This window comes from Erythrolamprus reginae, chromosome 6 (genome assembly GCF_031021105.1).
Source record: "Erythrolamprus reginae isolate rEryReg1 chromosome 6, rEryReg1.hap1, whole genome shotgun sequence".
NCBI lineage: Eukaryota > Metazoa > Chordata > Lepidosauria > Squamata > Dipsadidae > Erythrolamprus > Erythrolamprus reginae.
Window position 1 is genome coordinate 9,776,183 of NC_091955.1, and position 12,907 is coordinate 9,789,089.

The 12,907-nt window shown below is 37.9% G+C and overlaps 1 protein-coding gene across 1 annotated transcript in view; it reads right to left on the minus strand.

Annotated features, from left to right (window-relative positions):
* The window catches only part of ARHGEF5 (Rho guanine nucleotide exchange factor 5), a 95,382-nt gene extending 85,619 nt beyond the window's left edge, over positions 1 to 9,763 (minus strand). The window contains 1 exon segment of the mRNA XM_070755229.1: positions 9,625 to 9,763. The gene's annotated coding sequence lies outside the window, so the exon portion shown is untranslated.
* Between the last annotated feature and the right edge of the window lie 3,144 nt (positions 9,764 to 12,907).

A 12,907-nucleotide genomic window follows, 5' to 3' on the forward strand; every position in this document is an offset into this window, starting at 1 on the left:
CTCGAGATACGAGTTTAATTCGTTCCGGACCTGGGCTCTTAAGTCGAGCAGCTCTTATCTCGAACGACTTTTCCCCATAGGAATTAATGTAAATAATTTTAATTGGTTCCAGCCCTCAAAAAACTCACAAAGTTAGTCTAAATTATGCAGAAAGACATGTTTTTAATGAAGAAATGTACATGTACATATAAATGAATAATGAAGTTTCTTTCACTTAACTTGTAAACTTTCTTAAAATTTTAAATTTACATATGTTCAACTTCTCTGCCACCCAATCCTGTAGGACAGAGGTCCCCAACCCTTTTTGCACCAGGGACCGGCTTTAAGCGATCAAGAGAGGAATGGGTGAATGAATGGACGGAGGGTGGGAAGGAAGGAAGGAAAGAGGGAAGGGACAGGAACAGAGGAAGGAAGCAAGGAAACTTATGAAAGGGGAGAGTAAGAGAGGAATGAGTGAAGGGAGGGAGGGAGGGAAGAAGGTGGGAAGGAGAAAGAAAAGAAGAAATAGAGGAAGGGAAGGTAAAAGAGAGAAAGAAAAAGAGCAAGAAAGAAAGCAAGAAAGAAAGAAAGAAAGAAAGGGGGAAGGGACAGGAACAGAGGAAGGAAGCAAGGAAACTTATGAAAGGGGAGAGTAAGAGAGGAATGAGTGAAGGGAGGGAGGGAGGGAAGAAGGTGGGAAGGAGAAAGAAAAGAAGAAATAGAGGAAGGGAAGGTAAAAGAGAGAAAGAAAAAGAGCAAGAAAGAAAGCTGCAAGCACCCCCCCCCCGAGCCCCCCAGGCCGGCTGCAACCTTTTAAAACACGCGCGCCGCTTCGCAGCTGTCTCCTGAAGCCGAATGCGGAAGTTAGCGTTTGGCTTCAGGAGACAGCTCCTTGGCGCTTGTATCTCGAATTTGGGCTTGTAAGTAGAACAAAAATATCTCTCCCCTCCCAGCTCTTATCTCGAATTGCTCTTAAGTAGAGCAGCTCTTATGTCGGGGTTCCACTGTATAGAGATTTTGAAAATAAAAATAAATATTCTATCTTTATATATCTAAGCTCTCTTATTACTATGAAAAGAATAAAAAAGAACTATACAGTATACCGGATTTGTGTCTGGTCGAATTTATATCAATCATTTCAATATTACGACCTAATGTTCTCTTTTTTTTTTTAGCCATCTGTAAAAGGGATCCCAACAATTATTAAATGAGCCACATTTTTGGCTTGTTTTGGTAAGAGCAAGGACGCCACCCAAATCACTTCCGAAGTGTCTGTTTCAAGAGCCATAAAACACCAACCAGCAGCAAAAATACAACACCCTTTCTCTATGAGGAATGTACGTGCCCTCTTGCTTCAGTGGTTGAACTATGGCTTCTGGCAAGCATGACTCCATCTTAATTAAAATATAGTTATCAACTCCTGCAACTGGCAAATAGAATCAGCCTATCTATACATCACTCTTTTATTCCGGATAACGCCCAAAGAATACATAAAAGCAGAAGGAAAGAGTAAACAGAGGAACTGTTGGACTATTCCCTGGTCTAGGAGGTCATTCAGATTTGGATTGTTCAAAAATGTGCCTCTCAATCTTTCAGAATAAACTGATAAAGAGGTTTAAGCCCTAATGATTGTCACATTTAAGATTATTGCAAAAGTTGTCAAGTACCTAAAGCAGACTTTATTCTTTATTTTATTTTATGCACATGCTTAGAGATGTTTACCATTCCCAGTTACCAACAAACACTAGAGGTATTTTAATTTCTATTTAAAATATCTCTTAAACTTAGAATGTTTCAAACTTACCCTTACTTAAATTAAATTTAGACCCAGTTATAGTCTTTTCCATGTTTTATTGCTTTCTCTAAAATCAACATTGGTCTAAAATTTATCGGACTGCCTGAAACCAAGCAGCTTGCCAAAATCACACAATAAAATCAGAATGAAATTCAAAGGATAATTAAATTATAGAACTATAGAACTGTAGAACTGTAGAACTGTAGAACTGTAGAACTGTAGAACTGTAGAACTATAGAACTGTAGAACTATAGAACTATAGAAAATGGCACACTTCTATTTGATGTATAACGTCATCAAAACAAGCACAACAAAGAATGTTCTTTCTGTGCCAACTCAGGAAGCTCAAACTGCCCAAGGAGCTGTTGATCCAGTTCTGCAGAGGAATCATTAAGTCTGTCATCTGCACCTCTACAACTGTCTGGTTCGGTTCTGCAACCCAACAAGACCGACACGGACTTCAGAGGCTAATCAGAACTGCAGAAAAAACAACTGCTGCCAACCTGCCTTCCATTGAGGACTTGTATACTGCACAGTGGGCTGTGAAAATATTTACTGACCCCTCGCATCCTGGACATAAACTATTTCAACTCCTACCCTCAAAACGTCGCTACAGAGCACTGCACACCAAAACAACTAGACACAAGAACATTTTTTTCCAAGCGCCATCACTCTGCTAACCAAATAATTCCCTCAACACTGTCAATCTATTTACTAAGTCTGCATTACTGTTACTACTAGTTTTTTCTCATCATTCCTATCATCCTTTTCCTCCCACTTATGTAACTTGTTGCTTGTATCCTTAAGATTTTTATCAATATTGATTGTTTCCTCATTGCTTATTTGACCCCTCTGACAATCATTAAGTGTTGTACCTCCTGATTCTTGACAAATGTATCTTTTTTCTTTTATGTACACTGAGAGCATATGCACCAAGACAAATTCCTTGTGTGTCCAATCACACTTGGCCAATAAAGAATTCTATTATATTCTATTCTTTTCGACATTTGTACCTTATTTATTTATTTATAAAATTTGTATGCCGCCCCTCTCCGTAGACTCGGGGCGGCTCACAGCAGTGATAGACACAATATACAACAGAAATCTAATAATACGAAGTTAAAAACCCATAATTTAAAAAACATGCACACAACACACCATACATAAATTATATAGGCCTGGGGAAGATATTTCAATTCCCCCCATGCCTGACGGCAGAGGTGGGTTTTGAGAAGTTTACGAAAGGCAAGGAGGGTGGGGGCAATTCTGATCTCTGGGGGGACTTGGTTCCAGAGGGCCGGGGCCGCCACAGAGAAGGCTCTTCCCCTGGGTCCCGCCAAATGACATTGTTTAGTTGACGGGACCTGGAGAAGGCCAACTCTGTGGGACCTAACCGGTCGCTGGGATTCGTGCGGCAGAAGGTGGAAAAGTCTTCTCTGGAGCTAGAATACTCCAGTAACAACCAAGAACATATTATTTTAAATTATATTTTTTGAGGAAGGGTAAATATTATAGAATTAGGAGGGATTACCAGAAGTTCAATAAATTAACTCCATATATGAAGAGCAGGTCGAAGTATCAAAGCAGAAATATGGATGACTCAAAGGCACGTGGGTGGGTTCAGTTATTATGTTGAACCTTAAATCCAGGTCAACAAAACGTTTTATGTTCTCTTGACTCATGTGATTTACGTGATGGACTAGTCCACACAACAAGGTGTGTGGGGGGGGGGGGGAGAGGGAGAAACCATCCACTCTCCACTTTCCTTTTAAGTTTGACTCACACATTGGACAAAAAACAACAACAACCCAGAACCAAGCACTGAAAATAATTTCAAAGGTGGCTCTGAAGGAAATGGAATAGCAAAATATCCCCTTTCTTGGAAGCTGAGAGAGACAGCCTTTCTTTCTCTCTCTCTCTCTCTCTGAGAAAGCGTTAATCAGTTTGGAATGACAGCCAGTCACAGGTTGGCAGCTATCAGCAAGTCAGAGAGTTAAAAAAAAAAATCAGAGATTTTGTCTGGAATTCCAACTGGGTTCATTGGCCTCGCTGCCTGTTCTCCGTGGTCTCTTGGCCAACATCACAACGGTGCCTCGGAACTTTTAAAAGAAGGACCATATCTTGGGGAGAAACCTTCGGGGCTGACAACAATCCCCTCTTTTCAGGGATTCTGCAAACAGATTTTATTTTATTATATTATATTATATTTTAATTAATGTATTAATTAATTTATTGCATTTATTTATTGCATTTATTTATTTATTGCATTTATGTATTGCTTATTTATTTATTTATTTATTTATTTATTTATTTATTTATTTATTTATTTATTTATTTATTTATTTATTTATTTATTTATTTATTTATTTATTTATTTATTTATTTATTTATTTATTTGGTTGGTTGGTTGGTTGGTTGGTTGGTTGGTTGGTTGGTTGGTTGGTTGGTTGGTTGGTTAGTTAGTTACAATATCTTAGATCCAATTATTTATTTGTTTGTTTGCTTATTTGTCTATTTAGTTAGTTACAATATCTTAGATCCAATTATTTATTTGTTTGTTTGCTTATTTGTCTATTTATTAGATTTGTATGCTGCCCTTCTCCAAAAACGCAGGGAGGCTAATTAGATTTAAAAGTCCAAAAAAACACCTCCCCAAAGCATAAAAAGCAGTCATTCCATTCGCTCAACATTTATATCCCAGAGCTATACTCGCACTTAACAACGAACTAAAGGGTCACCATTAGTGAAATTGATGGACAATATTACTCGGTTTGTCATGTAGATGGTTGAGTGGTTCAGGCTGGGGAATTTGTAGTGGGTGGGACATTTTATTCTATTTTTTATTCTATTTTTAAATTTACCTATTCTGACTTTATGTATGGTGGGACTGGTCTCTGGAAGTCGCACGACTTTCATTGCCAATGACAATTCGTTGTTTTGACAATGACAATAAATGTATTATTATATGCCACTCACTCCAAAACAGACTTTGAGGGGCTAACAAAATTCATAAATACAATACAATACAAGAAGGACAATAAATACATCAGTAAAATCTACATAAAAATCTAAAATCCATCAAAACTACAATAAAAAGGAAACCACAATCAATCCTAATTCCAGGCCCATCAGAAAAGCCAGGCCTTAATGGCTTTCCAAAAGACTGGTAAGGAGGGTGGGGGCAATTCTAATCTCTGGGGGCAGTTGATTCAACAGAGTCGGAGCCGCTACAGAGAAGGTTCTTCCCCGAGGTCCTGCCAACCAACATTGGTTGGTGGACTGGACCTGGAGAAGGCCAATTCTGTGGGCCCTTTCTGGTCCCAGCAAGGTGTGAGGGAGGAGGGGGTCCCGGAAATAGTCTGGCCCTGAGCCATTTAGGGCTTTAAAGGTAATAACCAACACCTTGAATTTTCAAAGTGCTACCTTGATCTCAGCTTAGGGGCTAAGTGCCCCCCCCCAAAATCTACAGTCTGGAAGCACCTTTGCCGACTGCAGGTAGTCCTCGAGCTACAACCATGACTGAGCCCAGAACTGACATTGCTAAAGTGAGTTGTGTCCCATTTTACGACTTTTTATTTTATTTATTTATTAGATTTCCATGCCACCGTTCTCGAGGCGACTCGGGGTGGCAACAATATGTAAATGCAACAATATGTAAAGAAATCTAAATGACTGTAAAAGAATTATACAAATTGCTAAAAAGTATTTAAAATCCAATACAGTGTTCCCTCTATTTTCGCGGGTTCGAACTTCGCGAAAAGTCTATACCACGGTTTTTCAAAAATATTAATTAAAAAAATACATCGTGGTTTTTTCCCCCCTATACCACGGTTTTTCCCTCCCGATGACATCATATGTCATCGCCAAACTTTCATCCACCTTTAATAAATATTTTTTAAAATAAACTTTGATAAATAAACATGGTGAGTAAATGGTTGCTAAGGGAATGGGAAATTGCAATTTAGGGGTTTAAAGTGTTACGGGAAGGCTTGTGATACTGTTCATAGCCCAAAATAGTGCATTTACTTCCGCATCTCTACTTCACGGAAATTCGACTTTCGCGGGCAGTCTTGGAATGCATCCCCGCAGAAATTGAGGGAACACTGTATACGGTCACACGCATTCGTCCAATTCAATCATTCATAATATTGGCCGGAGACGATCTCATCACTCATGGCCCCCATGCCCGCTGGCAGAGGTAGGCCTTTGGAGCTTTATGAAAGAGCAGGAGGGAGCGGGCGATACGTCTCTCTGGAGGGAGTTCGTTACAGAGAGCCAGGGCCGCCACAGAGAAGGCTCTTCCCCTACGCCCCACCAGCCGACATTGCCTAGCCGACGGGACCTGGAGAAGGCCGACTCTGTGGGACCTAACCGGCCACTAGGATACATGAGGCAGAAGACGGTCCCGAAGGAATCTGGTCCTAAGCCACTTTTTCCTATAATTGTTTCTTTGCCACCTTTGTTAAGCGAATTTCCCTGCAGCTAAATTCATACAACAGTTAAAGTAATTTAAAAAACAGTCACATGACTCAATGCACCCCTCCCCCCCACATAAATATGAATCAGTTGTCAAATTCCAACCTTTGTCGTCAAGTACAACATGTGCACTACGAGATTGTGCATTTTTTGTGCACCCCACTCCACACAAGCATCCGAATGTAAATCACAAAACCACAGGGATTCCGCATGGTGCTAAATGTGAAAAATGGCCCTAGGCCACCTTTTTCAGGGTCGCTTCAGTAACCTCAGTCACTAAATGAATCATTGTTATGATACAACCACACTACACCAATAGGTGTATATAGGTCTCCGGTCACAATTCAAGGTGTTGGTTATTATCTTTAAAGCCCTACATGGCTCAGGGCCAGGGTATCTTCGAAACCGCCCTCTACCACATACCTCCCAACAACCGGTAAGATCCCACAACGTCAGCTGGCAGAGAGCCTTCACTGTGGTGGCCCCGGCTCTGGAATCAGCTACCTACCGAGATCCACACTGCCCCCACCTTATTGCCCTTCTGGATAGCCGTAAAGCCTGGCTTTTCTGACAGGCCCGGAGCCATTGACCTCGGGTGGTGGTGGTGGTGACTAGCTAGGTTGGTCCATGAATGTATGGATAGCTGCAATTATTTTAAATTGAAATGCTTTTATGTTGATCCATGTTTATTTTTGTTGTGAGCCGCCCTGAGTCCCTAGGGAGTTGGGCAGCATAGAAATAATATAATGTAATGTAATATAATATAAAATATTTTGATTTCTAGGCCACCCTTCTCTGGAGACTCAGGATGGCCTAAATGTCATACCATGTCATATCAAACATATCATAACATAACATTTTTTTAAATATAATTTTTTATTGATTTTTTAAGAATTTTACAAAAAACAAAACAGAAAGCATAAAGTGTACCATCACCATACAGAAAAAAAAATCCCTTCACCAGGGAAGAATCAATTTTGTATCCTTCATTTGCTTTGTCTCTGGGTTACATTGTTCATTCTTTATAGAGTGATTGAATTTTATTTCTTACATTTGCATCGCTTACTGATGTTGTTAATATATAATAGAAATAATAAATTATGCTATGTTATGTTATGTTATGTTATAATAATAATAATAATAATAATAATAATAATAATAATAATTTATTAGATTTGTATGTTATGTTATGTTGTTATAATAATAATAGTAATAATAATAATTTATTAGATTTGTATGTTATGTTATGTTATGTTTTTTAAAAAAACATAACATAACATACAAATCTAATAAATTATTATTATTATTATTATTATTATTATTATAACATAACATAACATAACATAACATAACATAACATAATTTATTATTTCAATTTCTAGGCCGCCCTTCTCTGGAGACTCAGGGCGGCCTAGATATAATATAATATAATATAATATAATATAATATAATATAATATAATATAATATAATATAATATAATATAATATAATATAATATAATATAATATAATATAATATAATATAATATAATATAATATAATATAATATAATATAATATAATATAATATAATATAATATAATATAATATAATATAATATAATATAATATAATATAATATAATATTTATAACAGAACACAACACAACACAACATAACAAATATAATATAATAATATAATATTTTGATTTCTAGGCCGCCTTTCTCTATAGACTCTGGGAGGCCTAGAAATCAAATCAAATCAAATCAAATCAGATCAGATCAGATCAGATCAGATCAGATCAGATCAAATCAAATCAAATCAAATCAAATCAAATTTCGATTCCTAGGCTGCCCTTCTCAGGAGACTCAAGATGGCCTGGATATCATATCATATCAAATATATTGTGTTGTGTTGTATATAAATTGTTAGTCAGGAGCTACCTACGTTGAAAAGTGTCTTAAGTTTCAGGAGCTTCTGCCTTGGAAAAGAAGCTCCTTCCGATGTGGGCCAGGGGGGGGGTCACATTCCTGGACAATTCTCGCCCAATTCGGGAATGCCGGCCGCCTCAAGCTTCAATGTTCATTTTCCAGCAAAAGAGAAACCAGCTCAGAATCACTCACCGAGGACAGAAGGGGGGGGGGGGGCTAGCCCAGAAGGAAACTCACAAAACACACAAAACAGCACACCTTACCACAATTCTTTTACAAGAGGGTGGGGGCTCTGCAGCCGAAGTGGGGGGGGGAGAGAAAGACAGAATATACACCCCTCAAAAGTAATAAAATAAAGCGAACACTCAAAGATTCCTAGATCTGAATGAATGACATATTCTCATGGAATACTTTGTTCTTTATACAAAGTCGAATGTGCTGACCACAGCACGTGGAATTGAATGGTCAATCCGCGTTGCTTCCCAAGTGGACAGTTTGATTTCCCAGAAGATTGAATGACTTGGAGTTCTATTGTGTCCTTTGAGAGTTTCCCCCTTTTTTTTGAGCAGTGTATAATAATAATAATGTATAATAATAATAATGTATAATAATAATAATAATGTATAATAATAATAACAATGATAATAATGATAATGATAATGATCAAAACATTTAAATATGTTAAAGGGTTAAATAAGGTTCAGGAGGGAAGTGTTTTTAATAGGAAAGTGAACACAAGAACAAGGGGACACAATCTGAAGTTATTTGGGGGAAAGATCAAAAGCAACGTGAGAAAACATTATTTCACTGAAAGAGTAGTAGATCCTTGGAACAAACTTCCAGCCACAGTAACTGAATTTAAACATGCCTGGGATTAAACATAGATCCATCCTAAGATAAAATACAGGAAATAGTATAAGGGCAGACTAGACGGACCATGAGGTCTTTTTCTGCCGTCAGTCTTCTATGTTTCTAATAATAATGATGATAATAATAATAGTAGTAGTAGTAGTAATAATAATAATAATAACAACAACAACAACAACAACCACTGGTAAATGGTAGTTCCGGCACAAGTTCCAGTGGATCTTGTGCCGGAATATAATACAATATAAAATTATATAATAATAATAATAATAATAATAATAATAATAATAATAATAATAATAATAATAATAATTTATTAGGTTTGTATGCCGCCCCTCTCCGAGGACTCGGAGCGGCTCACAATATATATTATATATATATATATTTATTTTCGTTCCCTTTCTTCGCCTGTTCGTTACTACTCCCCTACTACAAGCTTCCGACCTGACGCAGCTCACCTGTGGCATTCCTACGCGAGGCCCCGGCGCCGAGTTCTCCGCGCTCTGATTCACAGCCCTGCAACTTGGCAGCGGGACAAACTTGGCCGAAAGTGGTTTCCCCCCCTTCAAAAGTCCCAGGTGAGTCTCAGGTGAGCTTACCTGAAGCGGGTCCCCTTCCTCAGGGCCATGGGGTCCCCTGAAGGGGAGGCTTTCTCGGTGGGGCTCCGTGGCTCCTCCGCTTGCTTTCCCCCGCGGGGGGCTGAGCCCTCGCACCGGGCGCTTTACCTTTCTTTCTTTTTCCCTCAGGTGAGCAAACGGAGGGACACACCTACGACGAGACAGGAAGCCAGGCAAGCGGCGCCCGGATTGGTCTCTCAGGCGCGGAGAGTCTAGTGAGCACAGAGTTGACTCCCATTCCAGGTGGGGGGAAGGGGGGGGAGAATTTTTTTTTAAAAAAGTCCACAAAGAAAGGTCGGGGAACAGCCCCACGCGGGCGGGACGCGATTCTCCTTCGCCGCGAGGGTCTCCACGCGAGTTTTTTTTTTCTCTTTTAAAGGGTTAGGAATCGTGGTTAAGGATTAAACGAGCAGCCGTGGTAGTTTTTCCTCACTGCTGTACGTGTATACATGAGAATTGGACTCTGTTGTTTCTCTGGGTCATAGAATATATATGGGTATATATGCTTCCTTTCCTTTCCTTCCCATCCCATCCTTCCTTCCTTCCTTTTTAAAATAGACCTATTAGGTCTTTTCTTTAAAAACAAACATCTATCTATCTATCTATCTATCTATCTATCTATCTATCTATCCTTCTTTCCTTCCTTCCTTTTTTAAATAATCTATTAGGTCTTTTCTTTAAAAACAAACATCTTTCTTTCTTTCTTTCTTTTCTTTAAGAACAAACTTAAAGAAAACTTTAGATCTTTCTTTAAGAACAAACATTCCTTCCTTTCTTCCATCCTTTTTCCTTCCTCCCTCCCTCCCTTCCTTCCTTTAAAAAAATAATCTGTTAGGTATTTTCATTAAAACAACATGTAAGACAAATCTATCTATCTATCTATCTATCTATCTGTCTGTCTGTCTGTCTGTCTGTCTGTCTGTCTGTCTGTCTGTCTGTCTGTCTGTCTATCTATCTATCTATCTATCTGAATTTAGCATTAATTGGATTTATATTATTGTTCTGTTTTTTTATATATGCTGTGAGCCGCCTGGAGTCCTCGGAGAAGGGTGGCATACAAATCCAATTACATAAATAAATATCTATCCATCTCCTATCCATCCATCCTTCCTTCCTTTCTTTTTTAAATAATCTATTAGGTATTTTTCATTAAAAACAACATGCAAAACAAACATTATCCTTCCTTCCTTCCTTCTTTAAATAATCTATTAGGGTTTTTTTTGTTAAAAGCATCCTGCAAAACAAACATACAAAAAATTACATAAAACAAAACAAACAGAAACAACTGGATACTTTTACAGCTTTTTCAAAGTATTTTCAAAGAGGTCTGCCATTTCTGGAAGGTTATAACTAATTTCCTTAAATTTCTGTTTAAAAAACATATCAAATAACAGAATTTTTTTAAAAAACACATTAAAATATGTCAAGTTTTGATTGATTTGAACATGTTCAAACATTATGATGCCAAAAAGTCAAGTGTTTCCATTTTTTTGTCCACCCCTTGAATGTATGTACTGTACTGTATGTATGTATGTATAGTTATACTTTTCAGAGATCCAATATTGTTCTATGTAGAAACCTTGTTTTATTGATTGCATGTAATATTCTAATTTGCTGAGATGGGGGACTTGGGTTTTCATGAGCTGTACCCCATAATAATTACAATTATGACAAATCACAGCTTGAACTATCTTGCCTTGTATGTAATGAGTCTCTCTCATATATGTATATTATGTTTCAACTTTTAAGTTGCAATACTGAAATAAATGAACTTTTGCACAATATTTTAATGTTTTGAGTTTGCAGTTCTACTAAAATTTGTGAAAGACACATTACTGAGTGGGATTGTTAATACTTTGGAAAATGATATTTTACTTCAATAGAGTTATTTTCTCTTATAGACCAGGAATCTTTACATATTGTTTTGTATGTGATATATTTGAGATATGCTTATATTGTTTATAATTTTCTTTCCTCTTTCCTTTATTGTTCATCTGATATTACTTCCCCCCACCTACTTTTGTTTATAGTCTTGTTCTCTTTTTTGTAGCTAGTTGGGGATTGGTGTGTTTTTGTTTTTTGGGGAGTACTCTGTCATTCCAAAGACATTTATATGCAACCTCTCAAGGAAACCTATGGTTTATAAATTATATTTATAAATTATATAATTTTATTATATAATTTTATAAATTTATTATAAATTACAAATTAAATTACAAATTACAAATTACAAATTACAAATTACAAATTACAAATTACAAATTACAAATTACAAATTATAAATATATAATTATATATTATATATTATATCTTGAACACCCGGTTCTTATCTAGAAAAGTTGGAGCGACCTCCGCGGCCGGTCACAGACAGCAGGTGGGCCGCATCCGGCCCTCGGGCCACATCTGGCCCAGGTCTGGCATATATGCATGGAATTAAATAGCATATTTTGGATGTTCAGTAATAGTAAATAGGTAGGGAAATTGTATCTCTATGAGGCGAGGAGAGGCCAGGCACCCTACCCCAAACCGTTGACGTGAGTGACGGCAAGTTGGCCACCTTTAAACCAGTCACATGACCCTTTTTTTATAAAAAAAATAATTTTTATTGATTTTATAATATAAAAAAACACACACAACATATAACAAGTGCTCAGTGATTGTGCCCACCACCAGACCAACATTCGTACCCCACCACTAATCGGGGGTGTTTCTTGTATAAATCATTTTAACCCAAGAGCGAAATATTTATTTACATATTATAAAGTGATTCCAACTTGTATCTTATAGCTTGCTCTCGGATCCTACTCGCCATATATCGTCTTACCTTGTCCCATCGCCCCATCAGTTGTCGCAAATCAGTTTCATTAGTCAAATTCCTCCTTTTGTCCATAATCTCAAATTGAATATGGTCCACCATGTACCTGTACCAGTTTTGCATTGTCCGTTTTGTCCTTCCAACCCAAGACTATTACCACCTGAGCGCTTTCTATCGCTGCTTGTTTTATTTCTCTGAATTCTCCCATCGCATTGCACGAATCCCAGCGACCGGTTTGGTCCCACAGAGTTGGCCTTCTCTGGGTCCCGTCGACTAAACAATGTTGTCTGGCGGGACCCAGGGGAAGAGCCTTCTCTGTGGCGGCTCCGACCCTCTGCAACCAGTTCCCCCCTGAGATTAGGATTGCCCCCACCCTCCTTGCCTTTCGCAAACTCCTTAAAACCCACCTCTGCTGTCAGGCATGGGGGAACTGAAACATCTCCCCCTTGC